Here is a 12,217-nt window from a genome sequence, read left to right on the forward strand (position 1 = left end):
GTCATTCAATCATCCATTCATCCACATGAATTGAGTACCTCTCCTGTACCAGGCACCACTCTCGGGCTGATTGTTAATATTTCTAATTTAAAGATGTGGAAAAAGAATCCAAGAGAGGTTAAGTAACTTTGCACAACTAATAAGTGAAGAAATAAACTTCATGTCAAGGACTGTTCTTTCAAATAATCCCTGAGGATTAAGAAATTTATTAAGGAAATTAATTTCTATGAAGACCTGTGTTACCTGGATCAATTTCTCCTGAATGATTAAAGCTGAAAGGATATCTCCACCTAGTTTGTATGAAACTAAAACTGAAGTATGTGGACACCACGATTGCTTCATTTTCCTTTTTTATTTTCAGTTTCCTTCCATATCACTTCCATTCTCCTGACCCCAGGTACTAGGGGGAACCTATGTCTTTAACACCTCCCTCACCTCCACCTCACCGTTTATCATCCGTTCTTCTTTGATGTGGGCAAGTCATGAATTGTTGATAGATCACAAAGTGTTTTGCAAGCTCAGCTTCAAGGACCCATTCCAAGCATATTATTAGCCCCCTTAATAGATGGAGATTTGGAGTTTCTACTGTCAGTTCCTCTGGCTGCTTCACTAAATAAAGTTCCATATCAAAGATTCCATTTAGAAGCAAAATAGTTTATAATCTGTTATGCAGATAATTTGTAAGTCAGAATTTGTTATACATTTGAATAATCCTTCTTTTGACACTTTATTTGTAGTAATAGTACTCATATTTTGGAAATGATGTGACATTAAAGAATATTTTTATAGAAGAAAGCATAAGATATTTTCTTCAGAGTTTTTAAATTTTTGAATTTAAACCATTCATTCATTAAGTTAGTTTTTATATTACTTAGGGACTACTGTCTCTAGCTGAAGGCCACTTTGCCATGATTCTTTAATGGGTTATGTATTCAGGATTTAGAAGAATGGAACTATGCTTGGGCATATTGAATTACACAGTAACGAAGTCAGTCCTTCAAAATGGTAACTTTAAAAAATTTCCTTTTATGATTTAATGGGAGTTTCTTGGCAATTCTGTGTTATTTTACTGGACAGGCATCTCAAGAACAGCTGTGGTAATGTAATTCATAACCAGTTCTTCTTTTATGAACCAAATCAGACTTTTATTGCTTCCAGAAATGAATCCCCACCCATGAGACACTTATATTAGTAAGAGAATAAAGGAAAATTCATTATTTTTAAAGTAATGAAGCAATTCAGGAGTAGAACAAAACAATATAGTAATGAAGGCAAGAGTGTTCCTTAACTTCTAACATACAAAATGTTTAAGTTCTTTAATTGTTAGGTGTAAGAAAATGCTTATGAAAAAAAAAATGTCACTGACTTGTAAAGCTTGAAAAAAGCTCTCTTCCTCAACTGGAAACCTGATGTAAGTGACACTTCATATTATTTTTATTTTTTTAATGTTTATTTACTTTTGAGTGAGAGAGAGGGAGAATGTGAGCAGGTGAGGGGCCAAGAGAGGGAGACACACACAATCCAAAGCATTTTCAGCACAGAGCCCGATGCAGGGCTAGATCTCATGAACTGTGAGATCATGATCTAAGCTGAAGTTGGATGCTTAACCAACTGAGCCACCCAGGCACCCACTTTATTTTTAATCTTAAAGATAAAAAGTATTTTTCCAGATGAATTTTCCTTGATTTTGCATATCACTTGAATCTCTCTGTTATGCTTTTCTCCAAATTCTGATCTTAGCCCACAAGCAATGCTTATGTTATTGCTAACCCATGTCTTTCCCAGTGTTTTAACACATTCTTTATTTCCCCAAACCACCAGCACTTCTTTGAGAAATATTGTAAAACCTTGGGTTGCAAGTAACTTGTTGTGTGAGTGTTCCACAAGACAAGCAAACATTTCTAATAAATTTTAACTTGATAAACAAGCAATGTTTTGCAATACGAGTCATACATGGACACCAAACTTCACGTGATCACACCTGAGCCAATGGTTCTTGAAATTCGCTTTGATAAACGAGTACTTTGGATTACAAGCATGTTTCTGCAATTAATTATGCTCACAAACCAAGGTTTTACTGTACTTCCAACTTCTGGACTATGGGTCATAAATATCCCACAGTGGCTTCTAAACCATTATTGAGGCAGGTTATCTTTGTTATCTGTTATGTTTTTCTAAGAATATTAAACCCTATGTGAATACTATTATGTAAGTTATTTACAGACTAAAGTAAGCCATTAGAAGGTTCTGGAATGAACATATTCCTGAAACCAAGAAGAAAATATTTAATCAGTAGTCTGTATTCCAGCATGATACAATTCAATTACAAATCCTTTTTTCTATTGAAATGCAAGAAATTCTGCCTTTCAGTCTCTGAATAGAGTAAATGGAAATCTATAAAAGTAAATGAAAAAAATTGCAGAAGGCATTTTATTTTCTAAAGGAGTTAAGCTTATCTTTCTTATCTAAATGTCTCCATTTGGAGTATTCTCTATGGTGTTTAAATTTAATCAGTAGAAGTTTTAAATTGATAATAAGATGCTTTGGGGGAGGATTTAATCAAGTGACCTAAAGGAAGAAAAACTACAGCTGCTTTTACACATCTTTTAGAACAATGAGAGTTTGGGAAGGAAATAAAGCAAAGAAAGAGGTCAATCCTCACCTCACCCCACTTCTCTCTGGTTCTTATCATGACCTTCTCCTGCAGTTGAATTGTTTTTTAAGTTCTCATTGCAAATAGCATGAATACTCAAAATGTTTCATAGAGTAATGAAATGCATTGTTGATACGTTGTTTCATTACATGAACCAATAGATGCTTACTTTAACCCTAATGACTTACCAAGGGATTTTTGAGGCAAACAGCCCCGTTAGGCAAGACATAATACTAGGCTAGATGGATGGATGGATGGATGGATGGATGGATGGATGGATGGATAGATAGATAGATAGATAGATAGATAGATAGATAGATAGATAGATAAGGTTCAGTATGGTTCAGCTCTAAATTACCTTTCCTACATCCCATCCTTCACTGTCTTTGAAGACAGTTGTTCTCTCTCTCCATGCTCTCTTCCTGGGTCACATAACAACATTGGAGTGACTTCATGCACTACAAAAACAATGCTAATTTAAACCAGTGCTACTCAAAATATCCTGGTATTGATATACAAGCTGTCACCTGTCCACCACAATGAGAACAAGGCGGGAACTGAGGGTAAACAATTACAAGCTTTTTTTTAAGTTAATTTGTTTATTTTGAAAGACAAAGAGCATGAGAGGTGGAGGGGAAGAGAAAGAGGGAGAGAGAGAATCCCAAGCAGGCTCTGTACTGTCAGTGCTGATACAGGGCTAGAACTCATGAACTATGAGATCATGACCTGAGCCGAAGTCAAGAGCTCAACACCTCACCAATTGAGCCACCCAGGCACCCCAGCAATGACAAACTTTTGTAGCAATTTTATATTCCTAAGCTGTCTAAGCAGCATTTTACTTTTCTGGTAATTTATCTCTTATTGTGTTTATAAAAGTATTGGTCTACCATAGATTAGAATTATTTTTTATGATCAAAAAGTTGGACCTTCACCAGAGATGGTTTGAGAACCACTGGTCTATGTCACTGTTACTGAAGCCTGCCTGCCTATGAAAATTTCTCCAGGAGACTTCTTAAAAAGTACAGGATGTTTGGCGAGCAGGGCCTGGGGCTCTGCATATTAAAAAAAAAATCTCCAGATTTCGTTGATACATATCGAGTTTAGAACATCTTTTATACCATATCTGTTTAACTGCTGTAGCTAATTACATCAAGACTTGTTAAGTTCTTGGTGATTCCAGGAGAAAAGAAGTGCCACGTGCACAGTGATCCTGTCTTCTTCATTGCTATGTCTTCAGCCCCTAGACTGATAGTTGATACACAGTAGGTGATCAAAAATACCAGTTGAAAGAATCCACAAATAAATGAGTGAAATTCATTATTTAAAAAATGAATGAAATTTTTTAAAACAAATAAATGAATGAAATGAAAGAATCAACAAATAAATACCTTAGTTCCTCAACTAAATTGTAAGAAAATTTAAAACAAGGTTCATGTCTTTTATTTTGTGGCCTTTTACAGATTTCTTTATACAGAAAAAATCTCATTGTGTATACATCTGTGAATAAATAGCTTCCCATAATAAAAGCAGATTAATTTCTCAACATGCCTACATTACAACCCCAAGTACCACTCCCGAACTTCCCAAATTAATAGATAATACAATTTTTGCAGGCAGGTACATCTAGGCGTCCCCAGGCATTTACAGGTATCCCTGAATCAGTTTGGTCAGTCCCACCCCTCACTGTAGAGGAAAGCTTGACCACACACAGAAAACCAGAGTCTACAGCCCACGGTGCAGCTGCTTATTGTTTGGGAAGGCGGCTGTTCTTTCTGTATCTTGGCTGGTCCTTTCCTTGGTAACACATTTTATCTTAACATAAACGCACGAAACCCTTTTAATGTCTTTGTGCCTTTTCTCTTGCCATGTCTCATGCCTGGAATACCATTCTATTCTTCTTAACTCACTGAACAAAACTCTTCTACTCCTATTCTTAAGGCCTCCTTCCTTTGATTCAGCTGAGAAGTAACTACTCTTCATCAAAGCTAATTGCTCCACTCCCTGTTTTCCTACCCCACTTTGCCATTCCAAACCTCTGTTGCATCTCAGTTTCCCTATTATGCATTAAATCTTCTGTCTGCATTCTTCTTCCTCCCATACTGAGCTCCTCCTGGTCTCAGAGCATATCTTATTCTTTTCTCTGTTGACTTATCCAAATGCCAGCTTCTCCAGAGATGCTCTATAAATATATGAATCATTATGGCCATTTTTCTTCTATGAAGTATCAGATTTAGGGAAGTTAGAGCAAGAGAGAATAAAGACACTCTGGCATTCAGATTCCATGCGTCCCATGAAGAAACCAGGAAAGGATGATTTTTTTTTTTCCCTCCCAAAACTGAATGGGCAGCCCCTTCAGTGAGCCTTGCATCTAATGGGCCTCCAAGCAGGAACCTACTATGTCTGTCATTACAAGGCTATTAATTAAATTAGTTTGCTAACTCCAAAAATGCATATTTCCTGCCCTTGTCTTTGTGTTTTATCCACACACAAATACAAAGAGCCAACACCCTGCTGCTGAGCTTAGTGTCTCCAGATTTCAATAAAAGAAACACATTTTCTTTTAATATTCCTGCCTCCTCTACAATCTTGACAACGCTCGCTTTATTTTGGCAAGATATTGGATTTTTTTTCTTTTAAGTAACAGCTAATAACAGCAAGTTCATTACAGATCTCCCGTTTAGCACTTGCATTATAAACCATTCTGGTCAGTTTTTTTTGGTTCATGTTATCAAGGGGGAGTCCTTTCTGTTCCTGTGTCCACAAAAGCGGGCAGATTTCATCTGCAGTGTGCTTGTACGTGTGGTTCATGGTTCACCTTTGCACCGAAGGTCTAGCCCTTTAAAGTCCCAGCCTCACATAGATACTCCTCTTTATTTCCCATCTTGTAGGAAATGTATTTGTCTTTAGTCCACTATCCCCATGATAGCAGCAAAACAGAAGCTCGGTGTCACTGGAGGTGAGCAGTCGCCTCCAGGTGAAAGCCAGTTGGTGAACATTTACTTATGTCTATAAATTCCCCATTTCACTTCATTTTTTACCCCTATTTCTTCTTCTGGAGTGGAGGGATGGTGGAATCAAACCATTGTACAAAGGGGCTTTGGGGAAGGGTCATCGGGATTGGGAGACAATGAGAGCTAATATCCTCTGTGAAGCAGGGGGGATCCCAGTCACCAAAAACGCCTCTTTCTTAGTTTCTTGCCAGCTCAGGGGAGAATTTACATGGATTAATATTTATTTTCCATAATTTTTATTTGTGTTCACTGGGTATGATATTTGGGGTAACTACAGTGTCATACTGATAGACACAGAAGTCTAAACACATTTTCTTGGCGCACCACTTTAGGTAATTTGCACAGATACTTTGAATGGTGGCTCACCTCCTTGGTGTGGAAAAGGGAAAAATACTTAAGAACAATACATACATTTATATTGTGATGAATTATTTAGCCTTAATAATATTATAAAAGGAATGAGAAAGCAGTGCAAGAGGGTAAAATGTTTTAGAAATTTGAGAATACACACCCTTCACCCCCAAAAATCAAAAATCAAATAAATAAAGGTTAGGGAAAAGAATCTCCATTTCATGTGGATGATGAGAATCATCCATTAAGGCCCTTCTTTGGTTCTTCTCTTGGCCTTTCTATTCAAATGTGGTTTGAATTTGTCATATACATGAAATGCTATAATTTTTTTCTTATCTCTCTTTACTCTTTATCAGACTTTCTCTTTTTGGTGCCCACTCTCATTTTTTTTTTTTTTTTTTCCAAATCTTCTATTTCCCTTTAGTGGCTTCTGCTTAAAATTAGTTTCTCAATCTGTTCCCTTCTCTGTGCCTGGTTCTCCTTCCAATTTCTCCTTCTCTCTCTCAGACACACTAGACAGACTGCTTGTTCACAGACTTATTCTTTCCCTCACCTGACCTCCAGCATTTTTGTCCTGCCCCTTTTCTTGATGAAAAAATAATTTTTATGGAAATGTTTCTTCTCTTTTCAGTTGAAAAAAAAGTTGGCAAGGGTGCCTGGTTGACTTAGTCAGTTAAGCGCCTGGCTATTGATTTTGGGCTCAGGTCATCATCTCATGGTTGATGAGACAGAGTTCTGTGCTGGCAGCACAGAGCCTGCTTGGGATTCTCTCCGTGTCTCTCTGCCTCTCCCCTGCTCGTTCCTCCCCTCCCCCAAAATAAATAAATAAACACTTAAAAAACGGGCAGCCTATGAAAAATCCTGGAGACGTGGGAGAAAAAAAGAATGATTAAAATCTTGCTGAAAAATATTTGTTTTCAAAACGGAGGCTATACGATGCCTGGCTGGCTTAGTCAGTGGAGAATGTGACTCTTGATCTCAGAGTTGTGAGTTCAAGCCACAGTTTGGGTGTAGAGATTACTTAAAAATAAAATCTTGAAAAAAAAATAAAAATAAAATGAAGGATGCCTGATGAAATCAAAGATCTCTCTGGTATTGCTATAATCGGTGAACTCAATAGAATTCTCCATGTTATTTCAATGTGAAGATGAGAGAAACAAAGATCTAAAGCAATAGTAGTGAGAAAAAAGTTCAGGGAACAGAATCGATTTTCATTGCTAACAATCATATAAACTGAAATAGTTACAGGCTTCTGAAAGGATCTAAAAGCATGCAGATCAATGCTGAGAGCCAAATGTGAAAGTGGTTGGCTCTATGTCTTTGATCTCCTTAAAAGTAAATGCATTTCCAAGATTAAAATGTTATTTAAAAACAAAAAAAAAAAACTTTTATTTGGAGTGTTCTATATGAATATTCACATGTTCATGGTTCTTTTGCAAGCCATCACTGGGATTAACATATTTAATCCTTACAACTTCCCTTTTAAGAGAAGGTGTTTTCCTTTTCCATTTTCCAGGAGGGAAAACTGAGGCTTAGACCTGTTAGACAACTTTCTCAGGATTATGCAGCTGGCAAGTGGACGTACCAATATTCAGGCACATGCATGCCTGACTCGGCTCAGCTCTCCTAACCAAAATGCTACCCCAACCTGAAACCAGAGGTAGAAAAGAAAATGGCATCATGTGCAATGACAGTAATCCATCCTTTTGTGCCTTTTTAAGGGGAGATTTCTTAGATGCCATATTCAAACTTAAATGGATCTTAGAGAAAATTTTGTCAATCTTCATTTTGTAGATAAGGAACATAATTCTCCGAGAAAGAATTAGCTCAAGAATTTCATTTGTCTTTGTGAGATTTTACCCCTGGATCACTCTGATGGGAGCCTTGACTCTTAAATCCTATTCTCATCTGATTAGCTTCCCAACTGATTTTTCTCAATGCTAGAATGTCCGACATTGAGCATTCTTTGAATAAAGGTACTGTGGATTCAGAAATCCTTAACTAACCCATGACTATGTTTGCCCTGAGGGAATGGAACAATAGTTACGGTTTTTCTTCGAATTTGCAGTTTCATCAGAGGGCTTCTTGTATATTTTCCAAGAGGAAGAAGGAGACGAATACACTCCCTCTCACTCACACACTCCCTGCCTGGCTGAAAAGTATATGCATAGTTGCTATCTCAGTGAACAAGTTATACACGTTACAAAATTGGTCTTGAGCATTCAGAACATCTTCCCTCAGAGAATGGTGGCATCTTAAGTGCAGCAGCCACTGTACAATTTGTTGTTTCCATCGCAGAGGTTTTTGTTGTTGTTTTCGGCACCTATTCAGGTGAAAGTACAGCCTATTCAGTCTCTCTTCATGATACCATGGGGAGCTGAAGCATTCATGTACAGAGAAACTTTTGAAATGAGCCCACAAAGAATAATTCCCTCCAAGGACACGGAGTCCTGTAAATTGAAGGTGAGCACCAAAAAGTTGCAAAACAAGTGACATATTCCAGTGATTTTTCTCTGGCACCCTCCTACTTCCCAAACCTTGCTGCACCTCCAAAAGCAGTCTTTTTCTCGTTGTGGCTGAGGATTGTCACCATATGCCTAATAAAAACATACTCTCGGAAAGAGAGCTGCTCACTGTGGATTTGAGGCTCTTTCTTTGGGCTTTCTGGATTTAAAAATAAAATAAAATAAAGGCATTTCCTGATCAACGAAATGCCTTGACAGGCATTTCTGACATGTACAAAGGAAACTCATCACAGTCAAGTCCACAGTGTGGAGATTCTACATTACTAAATCTGCATTAAGGAATTTGCAATTTAGTATATACCCTGCTCATTTTTCTTGAACCACCGAAATGGAATAATTTACATGGTGAACAAAGAACTAGCTTAAACAATGCTCTCCTTAGGAACTTCTGGTGCTAACAGTACTGCAAAAACGGCACATATTGATTTCTTTTTTTTTTTTTTTTTTGCAAATTTCAGGGGAGTAAGATTCTTTCAGAGATTCAAAATGTGATTGAATTGTTAACCTCACTCCACTCTACAGATGAATTGTGGATTCTTTTTCTGCTACTAGAAAATTGTTAAAAAATCTTAAATTACTGTAATTTGGCACTCATCTTTCATAGTCATTCTTCAGGGAGAACAGGGTCACAGGCAAGGAAGCTTCCTCTGGAGAGTAGCATGGGATAAGACTGCCAGGCTTAGGCGCTGAGCTCTGTGTTTGTGGCTCTCGACAGCTGCCTCTGAGGAGCGGTGAAATTATCCTCAACTCTTCCCAATTTAAAGAGAAAAAAAAGTCTACTTTTAAACCTGCCCTGTTGTTGATTTCAGGTTTTTTGATCAGCTAGGGCAGGGTTTTTTAACGCATTCTCTATTCCTCTATATGTTGAAACAGTGAGGTAAAAGGAGAGAAGGTCCCAGGAGAATAATTCCACAAGAAATTGCTCATATACTCCGTCAATGTATGTAGTTTAAAATCTAATATTTTAAAATCACTTCTAGAAAACAAAAATAAATCACTTCCTACTTGAATTTTATTTAGGTACAAATCTGCAGTTTAGGCCTCATCCTGTAGGTGGTGTGCTTAGGGCAATCAGCAGACTCCCCTGAAAGCAGAATACAGGTTAGACACTTATGGATAAGAAATGTATTATTTCTGTATGTGTGTGTGATATTTAAGTAAAGATCAATAGTTTGCCTTTGATAAGATCCCAGTATCACTGGAGAGTTTACTTAATACGTAATTTCCTTCTATTATTCCTTTTTGTTTTCCTTCATTTAAAAAAAAGTTCTATTTCCTGTTTTACAATGAGTCATTGACTATAAACTATGACTTTATTTTATTACAAGTTATTATACATACTATTTAAATGGCAACAGATTAAAAAAAACCTCTACATATATAATTAAAATAATGCTACATCGTCAAGATTCTGAGGACTTATTTCCAACATAAGGGAAACATTGAATAGTTTAAAAACTCTTGGTCTAAAATTCATATAACTATAGCTTTGGGCTCACAGTCCCTGGTTTTGGAAACTTTTTTTGCACTGCTCTGCTTTCTTTTCATGATCTTTTGCCACTCCCTTCTTCATCAAGCTGACCATTTAATGTGTTTTCCAGAGGGAACTTCCTATAATAGAAGCGATTGTTGGACACGATTTCAGATGTTGACTCCACAGTATTGGTGTACTTTATGTTGCTACTTAATTGATCAAGAATAGTCAGTTTAATGAGGCACTTCCTGTATTGGTTCATTTAATCTGGAAAAACCAGGGTGATCCATCACCAAGGTTTTAGGTGAATATTAAACCACAGAGACAGGAGGATGTTAAAGGATGTGTGGGTTCTGGTTTTGGCAAGATGGTGAAATAATACAAGCTTTAGTCTGTCCTCTGAAACAAACCTGGGAGAATTATAGAAGCAAGAGACAAGTATGGTTTTAAGGAAGATTTGGTTTGGTTTGAAGGAAGGTTTTAAGGAACCATCAAACTGTCTTCCTCCTCCCAGGAAGAAGGCCATCTGAGAACTGATTTGCACAGGAAAGATGAGTAGTAGCATCTTGGGGCAGAGAGGCAGCAAATGGGAGAGTGGGTTCTAACAGTGGTTCTCAAATAAAGTACTGAGATCAACAGCATTGGTATTACATCAGAACTCATTAGAAATACAAGGGCGCCTGTGTGCCTCAGTTGGTTGGGCATCCAACTCTTGGGTTTCAGCTCAGGTCATGATCTCGTGGTTTCATGAGTTCAGGCCCCTCATCAGGCTCTGCTCTGGCATCACGGAGCCTGCTTGGAATTCTCTCTCTCCCTGTCTCTCTGCCCCTCCCCCACTTGCACCATCTCTCTCAAATAATAAATAAACTTTATTAAATAAGAACTTATTAGAAATACCAATTACTGGCTAGTCCCAGACCTGCTGAATCAGGAATTTAGCACAGGAGTGCCGGGAGCCGCACCTGCCTCTCTGGATGGCAATCACAGCAAGGAAATGGCAATGTTTGCACAGCTTCTGACATGAGAAATGAAGACTAAAATCTCCTTATGCTACTACTGGAACATGATGGAAATGAGCCTGATGGTATTGACTAGGCCTCACAATATTCCATATCAGACCCATATTCTGAATACAGATACCTCATAAGGAAAAGCATATTCCTGCCTTTACAAAAGAGACTTTACATGAAAGCTATATGGGCAATTGTCAAAAGGCTCTTCCTATGGGCCTTGCAGATCCAAGACTTAAGGGATTAAGAACACAAGAGTTACAACTGAGCCTGGCCCTGAGACAAACAGCCTATTTCAGGGCAGAACATAAGTTACTACATATATCTTTGCTAATTGGTGAAGCATAGCAGTCCCTTCCTCAAGGCCTACATTCCACAAACACCCTCCCTTACACTGGCAACTGGGATGAGGATAGATAAGAGTAGCTAAAACATAAACCCAGGTGCAAAGACGGACACATTTAGGGCCCCCATGTTAGTTTCCACAAATAAACCAATTCAGAAACATTTATCTTCTTGAGGGCCAGACAGAATAACTCCTAGCTTATCTATATACAATTTAACTTGTATGTTATGCTGTTTTTCTCTATGAACATTCTGTTAATTGATATCACAAAAGGCCTCCCATTGTAAGAAATTCCTTTCTATGACTTCATCTTGTTGCTGAACCTTAAAATAAAGATACCAAAACCGACAGGACAGAGATGCCTGCCTGGTGATCAGAAAGAATCTCAGGGCTCTCTCACTCTCTTTCGCCGACACCGTCCATCCTTCAGGGACCCCTGGACCTGTCGGAGCCGGCGCGGCCTCCGACACAGGAGTTGGCAATCTATGTTAAATAAGTTTTCCTGGTAACTGATACAGGCCAAAGTTTAAGAAGAGAAAGGGTATTTAAACCTCACTTGCCTTTTTCTTGCTTTGCCTTAGAACAGTCGTGGCCTGCCAGCTGCCAGACCTTAGGAGGCCCAGATCGTGTGCATAGTTTATTTTGTGTAAAAACAAAACAAAAAAAAAAACACCAAAAAACAAAAACAAATGTTTATTTTCTACGTTTCTTTAACCTTGTATAAATTATTCGGCAGCCATCAGGCAGGAAACAATGGAATATTCTTGGATAGTTGCTATTTCTGTAATGTTTCTGTGTCACACTCACTGTGTGGCAGGAAAGAGCAAAGGGTATCTGTGTCCTCAGC

The sequence above is a fragment of the Hyaena hyaena genome, unplaced genomic scaffold (genome assembly GCF_003009895.1).
Source record: "Hyaena hyaena isolate Hyena2069 unplaced genomic scaffold, ASM300989v1 scaffold_425, whole genome shotgun sequence".
Classification (NCBI taxonomy): Eukaryota; Metazoa; Chordata; class Mammalia; order Carnivora; family Hyaenidae; genus Hyaena; species Hyaena hyaena.